At 41.2% G+C, this 11985-nt stretch overlaps 1 pseudogene; it reads right to left on the bottom strand.

The window, feature by feature from the left end:
- LOC101354108 (ubiquitin carboxyl-terminal hydrolase 17-like protein 6) overlaps window positions 1–11985 on the bottom strand; it is a 41850-nt pseudogene extending 29865 nt beyond the window's left edge.

Genomic DNA, 11985 nt, shown 5'->3' with positions numbered 1-11985 from the left:
GTTGGCTGATTGTGCCCTTTAGGTCTTCTGTATCTTTGCTGAGTTTCTTCTTAGTTGTTCTGTCCTTTACTGAGAGTGGTGTGTTGAAGTCTTCTACTATTGTTGTGGAACTGTCTATTTCTCTTTTCAGTACTGTTAGAGGTTTTTTTATGTATTTTTAGAGCCCTGTCATTGGGTGTGTACATGTCTATTAGGGTTATGTCTTCCTCATGGATGGTCCCCTTAATCATTATATAGTGTCCTTCTTTGTCTTTTATGATGGATTTTGTTTTAAAGTCTATTTTATCTGAGATTAGTATTGCCACTCCTACTTTTTTTTGGTAGTTGTTGGCTTGATATATTTTTTCCAACCTTTGATTTTTAATAAATTTACATCTTTCTTTCTAAGGTATGTCTTTTGTAGACAGCATATTGATGGATCCTGTTTTTTATCCATTCTGTCAGTCTGCATCTCTTTATAGGCGCACTGAGTCCATTTACATTCAGTGTAATTATTGATAGATGTGAGTTTATTGCTGTCATGTTGTAATGCTTTTTTGTGATGCTTACTTTTTCTTTGTTCCTCTTACTCTCCTGTGCTGAATTAATTTGTTTGCGGATTTTTTTTCATTTCTTTTGTTTTTGTAGGCTTTGTTTTTACTGAGGTTTTGTTTTCCCTCTTTATTTATATGAGTATGTTTATTAACTTTCTTTGTGGTTACCGTGACATTTACCCTTATCTTTCTAAGTTTGAAACAGTCTATTACTACTTGATATCACCTTGCCTTCCTCTCCATTAGAAGGTTCTATACCTACACCGTTTATTCCCTCTTTTATTGTGCTGATGTCATTGTTATTTACAGATTAACTGCTCTGACTCCCTGTTGTACTTCTGGTTTTGGATAGTCCTTGAGAGTTCATTTCCTAGTTTGGTATCTGGATGGTACAATCCTGTGTCCTAGATTCAGCCTGTGGGCTCAAGTTGTTTGTTCTCAGATCGAAGGACTCCCTTTAATAATTCTTGTAAGTTTGGTTTAGTTTTTACGTATTCCCTTAATTTCTGTTTATCTGGAAATATCCTAATTTCACCATCATATTTCAATGAGAGTTTTGCAAGATATATTATTCTTGGCTGGTAATTTTTTCTTTCAAGGTTTTATATATGTCATCCCACTGCCTTCTTGCCTGCATGGTTTCTGCCAAATAATCTGAGCTTAGTCTTATTGTTTCTCCTGTGTATGTGACTTCTTGTTTTTCATGAGCTGCTCTCAGGATTCTCTGTCTTTGGTTTTGGCGAGTGTGATTATGATATGCATTGGTGATTTTCTTTTGGCGTCTGTCTTCTATGGGGTTCATTGAGCTTCTTGGATGGTCAGCTTTTCATGTTTCATGATATAGGGGAAGTTTATTGTTAGCAGTTCTTCAATGATCCTCTCTATGTTTTTGCCCCCTGTTCTAGACCTCTGATCACTAGCAAATTTTTGCTTTTGATTGTATCCCACATAATTCTCAGCGTCTCTTCATTTTTCTTTGTTCTTTTTTCTGATTTTTCCTCAGAGTTGTATCCAAGTGTTTGTCTTCAATTCTGCTGATCCTGTCTTCCACCTTTCAAATCTGCTTCTCAGCCCTTCTATGATACTGTCCATTTCTGAAATCTTGTTGTTTATCTTTCAGATTTCTAATTGTTGTTTTTGTATAATTTCTAGTTGTGAATTTATTTCGTTCCTGCATTATTTTCCTGAATTTGTCTGTTTTTTTTTTTTTGTCTGTATTTTCCATGAATTTGTCTTTTTTTCCTCTTTTTTGTCTACCTTTTGTTTCAACTCTTGGATAATTCTGAGTATTAGAGATTTGAATTCCCTATCAGGTAGTTTTAGTGGATTTTCTTCTACTAGAAATTCATCTGGTGTTTTGTTTTGGACACTTACTGGAAAAATCCTCTTCTGTTTTTGTAAATCTTTTGATATTGTCTGCTGTCTTCAGGACATTCAGTAGTTAATTTTCTCGTTTATTGATTGTAGATTTATTTGTTTCATCCTTTTTATGTTTTATTTGCCTATGTCTGAGCTGGCAAGCTCTGTGTTCTTTGTTGTTTGCTTGTCTGTGGGCACGATACTTTTCACCTCCTTCTCCAATTGGCAGGGTCAGTTGCTCAGATATAGTACAGCAGGGCAGGTCTACCTGAAGAGGAGTTGCTGGGATGGGTTGTTTTGGGCACTTACTACAGCCACCAGGGTGGGTCGATAATCAGTACAGGGCAGATTCCAGAAGTCCATGCCTGTGCTGCTTGGTGGTGTGATGTTCAGCGCATGGTGCAGGTAGGCAGGATGGAGGAGGGAGATTGTGATGTGTGGAGCTAAGATGGGTATGGGCGAGAGGAGAGAGGAACAAGAGCCAAAAACATACAAACAAACAAAAAAGAGTGCTTGGGACCTTGCCGTTGCAGTGGAGAAATGAGAGAGTGTGAAATGGAGAAAAACAAAAAGAGGAAGAAGAAAAAGAAGAAATAAAGAGTAAATAAAAATTAGAAAGAAAAAAGAAAAGGAAAGCTCCCAGGAATCCCACCGGTACGGCTACAAGGTCTGGGGAAGTTGTTTCCAGGTGTTGAAGTACAGCCTGTCTAGAAGGCATAGAGGTGTCACTCAGCACGAGGCATTAAAGGGACAGAAAGAGAAAGAAGGTATACAGAAATGAGAAACTGAGTAATGAAGAAAGACAAAAAGAGGGAAAAGAAAACAAAACATTAAAGAAAAAACAAAAACCAAGATAAAAGAAATGCCCTTAGGGATCCCTGTGCACATCTACCCAAGCTGAGGGGGTAGGTCCCAAGCCATGCAGAACTGCCCTGCCAGAACGGGCTTCCAACTCAAGAAAAAGACACCAAACAAACAATTCAGAACAAACAAAAGCCCCGGGATCCCACCAGCATGGCAGCATGGACCAAGAAGCAGTTTCACACTGGAGCAGAGCTCCACAGCCCCTCCGGAAGAAGCAAAGATGGCACACGGAACCAGGTATTTGAGTGAAAGGTCGGGGAGGCAGTGAGAGGTAAGGAAGGAGCAAAAGAAGCAGAAAAAAGCAACACTAACAGCCAAGAAAAGGCCCTCAGGGAGTTGGCCAGTGTGGGCAGGTGGAATGCAAGCAGCCGGTGCTTCCCGGCCAAAAGACTTTGTTTGGCCTCGGGAAGCAGAGAAGTCATAGTAGGATGAGAACTGTGGGGGTGGGAAAGCATACATCACTGTTTACTGGTTGTTCTCTCTCCTGCTGGAAGCTCCGTAAAGCTGCTTTCTCGTACCCCCTGTTCGCTGGTCTCCGATAGGAGTCCAAGATGGCGGATCCATGCTCTGTTAGTTGGTAGGGGACCTCTGCATATATGTCTCCTCACTTTCTGTTCTCCGTCAGGTTCTTACTCCATTTGGTGTTTGACTGAGTTCTTTATCTCTTCATTTGATGTTTAGGGTTTGAGGATTGCTGTTTTCTGTTTGGCTTAGTTTTTTTGATCATTGCTGTGGAGGGATGGTGTGGTGCTTCTGCCTAGAGCGCCACATTGCCAGAAGTCCAGATTTTGAATTTTTAAAAGCAGAAAAATTATTATTTACAAATCATTATTTACATCTGATTCACAAAAGCAGCCACTGTCTTGGCTCTTTTCTCTCAAATATTCTGACGATTTTCCTGTAGCTATATCATCTTAAATGGTTTTAAGCAGCATGCAATAGTTTGGCATTAAAATATCACTATCGTGATGATTTAGGAATTTGCATGATGTCCCCACAGGTCTCTGACCGCAGCAAGCTACTCCCTTGTTCCCACCTTCCTCAAGCACTCTGTCAAATGGCGGTTCCCTGGACTCAAGATTAATCAATGAATTTCTCAATGAAATAGAGGAACACAATAAAAACGTAAAAATAAATTAAAATAGCTAATAAAATATAGATCAATCAAATAATCAGAGCAATTAATCAACCAATCTCCTTGAAAATGTTCCCAAGTCTGCCTGGGAGCTCAGAACAGCCTGCATATGTGCGTGTGTCTCAGGAAAATTTTCTAAGGACCAGGAGTCCGAATGTGCCTTCCATGGAGTCCCAAGGATGCTGTCCTGTGGCATGCCGGAGCCTGTGGAAAATTTTCCCACGTCCACAGGAAGAACAAGTCTCCACTCATCATGTCAGAGTCCCCTGGGGAACCGAGGAATTGACAGGACTCCTCAAGTCTCTGTCAGACGATTAAGTCTTGTCTTTTAACAAGAATTTGAATTCTGTTTTATATTTTTCTCTTGCTCTATCTGGGAGTCTCTGTTGTGTTCCTTGTCACAGAGGTCATTGGTGGTAGCTGGGCACAAAACATGGACCAGCACTGAGTAGAGTCTGTAAACAGCTGGTCCTCCATCCTGCCGAGACATGCATCTGCTCACATCGACAGTCTTATGACAGTGCATGTGCTTAGCAGTTTTGAAGCCGGTCAAGTCTGAAAAGCGTTTCATTACAAGGATAAGGACCTCAGGGCAAGTGCGCAAAGTCAGCATCTTGGAAGCGGGCACTTTCTTCTGACAAATCCTACAATGATATGAATTTTCACCATCCAGCTCTTCAGCCGTGACCAACTCTTCCAAAGCTTGGTTCACACTCTGAGCTGCCTGGATGTCCAGACTAATGTCCAGGTAAGGGTTGAAAGTGTCTGACATTCCTGGCAGTGGCGACACTGGATATTTGATCTCCAGTAACCACCAAAGATTTGACAGATCAGGGTGGTATCTTGGGAGTGGCTGCAGAAGTGTCTGTTGGCTACGCAGTCAGGCTTTCTGCATGGTATTCAGAGTGGACATGAGAAATTCATGGGAGTCTTCCTGTTGGTGTCGAGGGAAGCCTCGAGCCAGTGCGTGTGAGGGCTCCATGACATCGCCGGGATGACGGAAGGCTCGGGTAATGTAATCCTGCATTATACAAACACACAGTATCCCTGCTGCCCAGAGGTTGCAGAGTGCTTCTGGGACAGCATGTAGTCGACGAGGGGCCACGTGTATGTCAGACACTGCAAGGCTGCACTCAAATACCGTGTGTTCCCTATGTTGCAGAGCCCTGCCCCGACCCAGGAAAATATGCTCCAAGTCGAGACAAGTTTCTAAGCAGAAGCAAGCACTCCATTGCTGCAGATGCACTGATTCTGGGACCTCTGCCAGGATTTGTCGGCCAGAGAGGTGAAGGGTAAGACAATACACAACACTGAGGAAGTCAGCACAATATTACCAAGGGAAAATCACAGAAGCTTCACAGACACGTCAGAACTCCCATAAGAACCAAGTTACTGGGCTGAGGGCTCTGGGGACTATGGTCTCAGGGGACATATAGCTCAATTGGCATTAACATAGTTTATAAGGAAAATGTTCTACATTCTACTTTGGTGAGTAGCCCTTGGGATCTTAAAAGCTTGTGAATGGTCATCTAAGATATGTCTAATGGTCCCACCCTGTCTGGAGCAAGGGAGAATGAAGAAAACCAAAGACACAAGGGAGACAGGGGGACCTCATACCACTAAGAAATAAGAGCCAGGAGAACAGTGTGTCCTTTCAACTCAGAGTCACTGCACTCAGAAGCTACAAGACCATGGTCAAGATTGATGGCAAAGACCTTCCTCTAGAACCAATAGAGAGAGAAAACCTTCTCTTAGAGCTGACACACTAAATTTCAACTTCTAGCCTCCTAAACTGTGAGAGAATAAATTTCTCTTTGTTAAAGCCATCCACTTGTGGTACTTCTGTTGTAATAGCACTAGATAACTAAGAAAGAAACCAATGGTGCACGCACACCACCAATATAATTAATCAAAATAAGAGAAGTAGTGTCTCAGTGATGGATTTTCTGGCTGGATTTTCATTATCATTTTTTGTTCATGTTTTTCAGTACTTTAGAACATTGGACATAAGTAATTCTACTCTATAGTAAGAAATTTGATCTCAGCTAAGAGAAGTCTGTGGCTGCTGGGTGATACAAAGAGTTAAGTGCTTGACTACTAACCAAAAGTTTGGCGGTTGAAACCCAGCTAGAGGTGCCTCAGAAGACAACCCTAGTGATCTGCTTACAAAAGGTCACAGCCTTGAAAACCCTATGGAGCAGTTCTACTCTGCACACTTGGGGTCACCATGAGCCAGAATGGACTCAATGGCAACTAACTACAATAACAAAGAGAGTTCTGGCCTTTGTCCTGGCTCCTGGGAAGTAACCTTTAAACCACTGGAATTTCCAGAGTGATAGGACTGCCTTTAAGATTCGTGGTGGGCCCTTTGGTCCTCACCTGATAGTTTCTACTAAAGAGGTGACATAGGGTGGAAGCTGGTCATGACAGAAAGACTCACCATGTGATTAGAGAGCTGAGGTTTGTGTTAACATCAGATAAATATGAAATGGTAAATGAGAGCCCACTGCAGGAGGAAACACACAGCCACCCAGTGGGGTCAGCTGGTGAGACCACCTGTGTGGAAATTGGGGGGGAGGGGTCTTTGGTTACAAAGCTGAAGTTTAACATTCAACACCCAAAACGAAGAAATGACTGTTTATTACTCACAGGTCCCAGAGGGGAGCACACTCTAGGGCTGCACACTGAGCTCCCAGGAGCACCAAAGAAGGGGAGAATCACAGAGAGCACAAACGGACCTGGGCTCAGCTTTTAATAGAATCCAGGAGGGGAGAACACTCTATTTGGTGGGGTTAAGGACTGCTGGTTAATTTAAAACAAGTGGCAGAAAACTGGGATCTGGGGGCACAAATTTGGCAGAGAAGGCATGGGGTCCTTATCTGGATTCCCAGATGTGATGTGTAGCTGTGGAAAGGGAGAGCTGGAGAAGGGAGGAGCTGCCTCTGGATGGTTGTCTGAGATTTTACATGTGGGAGTGAGGGTTAGTTGATTAGAAAGATGAGTAGGCCTGCTGTTTTGAAATACATAATGTTCAAGCACAGGCTGGATGAAAAGGGATGCTGAGGCATTTACAAAATGGAGTTTGGTTTCTTATGACAGGGCTTTAGGCCCCATGATACCAGCCTGACTTGGGAGATGGAGAGGCAAGTGGAGGGCTGGAGTTCAGCTACTTGGGCAAAAATTCAATCAATCACGCCCATGTGCTGAAACCTCAAAAACCACTCTGGATGCTGAAGCTCAGGGAAGCAAACTGGTTTGGCAATAATCCATTGATATTATCACCGTCAATGCCATCGATAACATTCACTATATATACCTTGAAACCTGTGAGAGCTGGAACTCTATGGGACTGCCTTTTTTTCTGGGTCTTCTAGTTTTACGGCTTTGACAGGGTGATTAGTCTAGGATTCTCTATTAAGAATCCACCCTGTTTTACTTTTGAGTTTTCCTTCTGTGACATGTTCCTGCCTTACATACATTCCTGCTTTTGCAATATATATACATATGCACATATATGTGAATATAAACTATCCCTCTTTTACTCTTCAAAGCTTTTCTTTTAATGCACTTGAGTTCTTGGGTGCTGCATATAGTTAACTTGGTCGGCTTCTAATCAAAAGATTGGAAGTTTAAGTCTACTCACAGGCTCCATGGAAGAAAGACTCCATTATCTACTTCTGAAAAAAAATCAGTCATTGAAAACACTAAGGAGCATCGTTCTACTCTGACACACATGGGGTCACCATAAGTTGGAGTCAATTTAATGGCAACTATTTTGTTTTGCTTTATTCCTAGGGAAAATGATGCCTGGGTAGCACAGTTTGTGCTGGGTGGCTAACCTAAAGATTCTTTGTTTGTACCTTCCTTGAAATAACTGGTCTGCCCATCTGCTTCCCTTAAGATTACAACTAAGAAAACCATACGGAGCAGTTCTAATCTGTAATACATGGGGTCACCATGAGACAGAATCAACTCATTGGCAGCTAACAACAAGGAAATTAAATATGAAGATAGGATATTCATGTCTATGTATGCACATTAAAAAATGGTGTTGGAAACATGACTAAATAGAAATACAAAAATTCAAAGAAAAATTGATTAATCACTAAGCTTGAAGGGAAAAATTATAAACAATTCCCACTGAAATCACCACGTCTATAATGTAATAAAATGTAAGCATACTGAGGATTTGGTATACCTAAATTAGTGAATAAGCCCTGATGGCACAGGGTTAAACCCTCAGCTGCTAAAGGAAAGGTTGGTGGTTCGAACACAACACTTGGAGATCTGTTCCCATGAAGATTACAGCCTAGAAAACCCTATGGGGAAGTTCTACTCTCTCACATGGCGTTGCTATGAGTCGGTATCTACTGGAGAGCACCTGAAAACAGCCACAAATTAGTGAATACAGACTGAACTTTTATCAAAGACACTTGGATACACTGACGGAACCTTCATCAAATATGACCATGTACTGAGTCATAAAGAAAATGTCAGCTATTTTTAATAAGGCAATATCTTACTGTATTTAATAATTCTCCTTTACTGGATATTAGTGATAATTACTGGATATTAGAAATAAAGCTGTAAAACAATCTCTTCCCCCCCCCCCCAATTAAAGCTGATATTAAGTAAACACTAGTTCTTGCACAGTAAAATCAAAGTCACAGTAAACAAAAATCAGACAGTGGACACAAAACTAGACAAATCAAAAAGCAAAAGATAGTTTATATACTTAGAACGTGATTCCAGGAAAAGTTTTCTATAATCTATATGACAATTGGTAAAAGACCAATTTAAAGTCATTGTCACCATGAAGAATAAAAGTAGTCAAAACAAGGAAATGTGGCCAAAACAGTGATCTTGAGGACAGGTAGTGTTAGAAACATAATATTACTAAACTTTAATTAAGGCTTGAATTAATGAATAAACTGTTCGATTTTGTAAACCAAGGGAGTTAAAAAGGAAACTGAAATTTCATATTAAAAATGAAGTGGACATTAATACAACTTGAAAGAAATGATAAGCTTTAGAATGAAAGGAAGAAACAGATTATCTGACTAAAAATAACAACAATATCAGGTGCAGATCCTGGAGCCTCGGAAATCAGGGCCAGCGCTGCCCCGAGAGCCAAGAGGAATGGGGCTGGGAGCTGTCAGAAGAATAGATTAATAAAATTAATCTATTAGGTGAGGTTTATTGGACAGAAGATTTCGAACCCAGTTGCACCAAATCACATACGGAAAGGTACTCCACCGAGGATCAGCAGTGATTGGCTGTATAATGACGAAATGAAGAAACAAAAGAAGCTTATTTCAGATTGGTTTATATAATTTACTATTGAAAAGGTGTCACGATTTCTTTGGTCACTGAGGGTGGCCCGATTCACAGGAAAGCCAGTCATAAGTTTTGGGTAAAAACAAGTCTTACCTGCTTCTTCTACTCAACCGCCCATGCCATTTGTCAATCAAAGGACTCAGGTTTGATTTAACAAGGCAAGGGCAAGAATCTACCTCCCAGTGGGGCCCTTCCAGGACACAAGGGGTAGAGGGGACAGTGAAAGGTTCTAAGCAGGAAAAGGGGCTAGGCGGGGTCCAGTGGCCGGAAGGCAGAAAGGCCACAGGGACCAGCCACGGAGAGGTTTTAACCACAAACAGAGGCAGATCCAGGACCATCAGCGAAGCAAGTGGACTTCACACCTCTCCTGGCGACACCGGGACACGTGAGGCAGGACGGCAGGGTGCGGATACTTTATCAAGTTCGCAGGGGTCCCTGGACTGGGTGGGGAGGAAAGGACGTTGTACAGGACACAAAACACGGGTCTGAACTAGAAAGACAGAGACTCAAGCTCCTGGGACTGTGCTCTGAGCATTCCCACCGAGTCCGCAGGAAAAGGCGCCACATGCATAAAAGCTCTGAGTCTGGAGATGGACGGGTGGGGACCTGAGCTTCCCACCTCTACATGGGCTTACCTGGCCCTTCTTCCAAGTGCAATTGGATTATCCTCGTTTTGATCCATTTCTAAGTCTTTGGGGTCCTGAGGACCAGAGCTGCTTCCTGCGTATTATTTAGTTAACTTTTGAAACAAGTTAAGTAAAAGAAGAGAGTTGTGTAGGTCACATGCATTGGAAGCTGAGATGTTTTCCTGCTACCGAGTGGAAAACGGGTTCAATCAAAAGGTTTTATTTTTGTTTTTGTTTTTTTTGCAAGTAGGTGGAGAATGGTGCCCTGTGAGTGAGGGGTTGTGTGACTCAGGCCTAGGGGGCTGGGACTTCAGTGGGGGGTCGATGTGGTGTGGTGGCTGGAGCTGGCAACATCTGAGACTCCAGTGATTTGACAGGTTATTTTATTAAGCAAGGACTAGAGTTGTCTGTATTGATGGAGGCATCTGACAATTTAGTCATCAACCATTACTTTAAAAGGACAAAAATTTATGTTTGTATAGATATAAATTCCTCTTCCTTTATATTTATTTTGCTTCTCAATTCAATATTATTGAATTATAAATTCAAAGCAGCAGCAAAACTGGAAGGAATCATGGGAATATTGTGATAGTCTGAGGACAAGTCTCAACCTTGGTCCGCTGCTTTGTTGCTTCCTAAGTCCCCTGATTTGTTTCACTTCTATGACCACCATATGGGGTACTGTATTAAAAATATAGGCTGGCTCTACAGAAGAGGAACAAGGGAGAACACTACTAATGTCTGATGGATCTTGGCTGAAAGCAGAGAATACCAGAAAGTCGTTTACCTGTGTTTTATTGATTACGTGAAGTCATTTGACTGTGTGGATCATAGCAAACTATGGATAATGTTACAAAGACTGGAAATTCCAGGGCACTTTATTGTGCTCATGTAGAACTGTACATGGACAAAAGGCAACCATTTGAACAGAACAATGGGATATTGCATTGTTTAAGATAGGAAAAACTGTGTCAAGCATGTATCCTTTCACCGTCCTTATTCAATCTGTATGCAGAAAAACTAATCTGTGAAATTGTATAAAGAGTGAGGCATCAGGTTTTCAGGAAGACTTATTAGTACCCTAACATATGAAGATGGAACAATTTTACTTGTCAAAAATGAAGATGACTTGAAGCAGTTACTGATGAAGGTCAAAGACCATAGCTTTCATTATGGATTATGCCTGAATCTGATGAAATTGATAAATCTTCACAACTAGATCATTAAACAACATCATGATGAATGGAGAAAAATTTGAAGTTCTCAACGATTTCATTCTGTTTGTATCAGCAAACAATAGCCATGGAAATAGTAGTCAAGAAATCATTCCTGATAAAAACTCTCAGTAAAATATAGAAGGGATATTCCTCAACATAATAAAGGGGAAAAAAAAGAAGGAAATGAAAAGATGTATTGCATTAGGAAATCTTCTGCAAAAGACCCCTTTAAACCTTTAAAAAACAAAAAATGTCACCTTGATGACTAAGATGCTGTTATGAATTGAATTATGTCCCCCAAAAATAAGTATTGTAAAGCCTAACTTCTATGCCTGTGGTTATAATCTCATTTGGGAACGGATTGTCTTTGTTATGTTAACAAGACAGGATCAGTGTAGAGTGTATCTTGAGTCAATGTCTTTTGAGATATAAAAAAGATTAAATAAGTGAGCTGAGAGAGATGGGCTAACGTATATGCAAGACACATGGAGGTCTCCAAGGAACCAGAAAGCAGAAGCTGAAGAGACAAAGACATTCCTCTAGAGGTGACATAGAAAGACTACCCCTCAAGCTGGCACTCTAAATTCAGACTTCTCCTAAACTGTGGGAAAATAAATTTCTGTTTGTTAAAGCCACCCATTTGTGGTATTTCTATTATAGCAGCACTAGATAACTAAGACATGTGACCTGACCCAATCCATGGTCTTTTCAATCCCTTCGTATTCATGCAAAACCTGGAAAATGAAAAAGGGAGGCAGAAGAAAAATTGATGCATTTGACTTGTGGTGTTGGCAAAGAATATTGAATATGCTGTGGACTGACAGAAGAATGAGCAGATCAGTGTTAGAACAAGTACAACCAGAATGCTCCTTAGAAGCAAGGATGCAAGACTTTGGCTCACTTACTTTGGTCAT

Source organism: Trichechus manatus, unplaced genomic scaffold, assembly GCF_000243295.1.
Source record: "Trichechus manatus latirostris isolate Lorelei unplaced genomic scaffold, TriManLat1.0 scaffold00120, whole genome shotgun sequence".
Lineage (NCBI taxonomy): Eukaryota > Metazoa > Chordata > Mammalia > Sirenia > Trichechidae > Trichechus > Trichechus manatus.
Note: the sequence above shows the minus strand (reverse complement) of the source record. Positions and strands in the feature narration are given on the sequence as shown.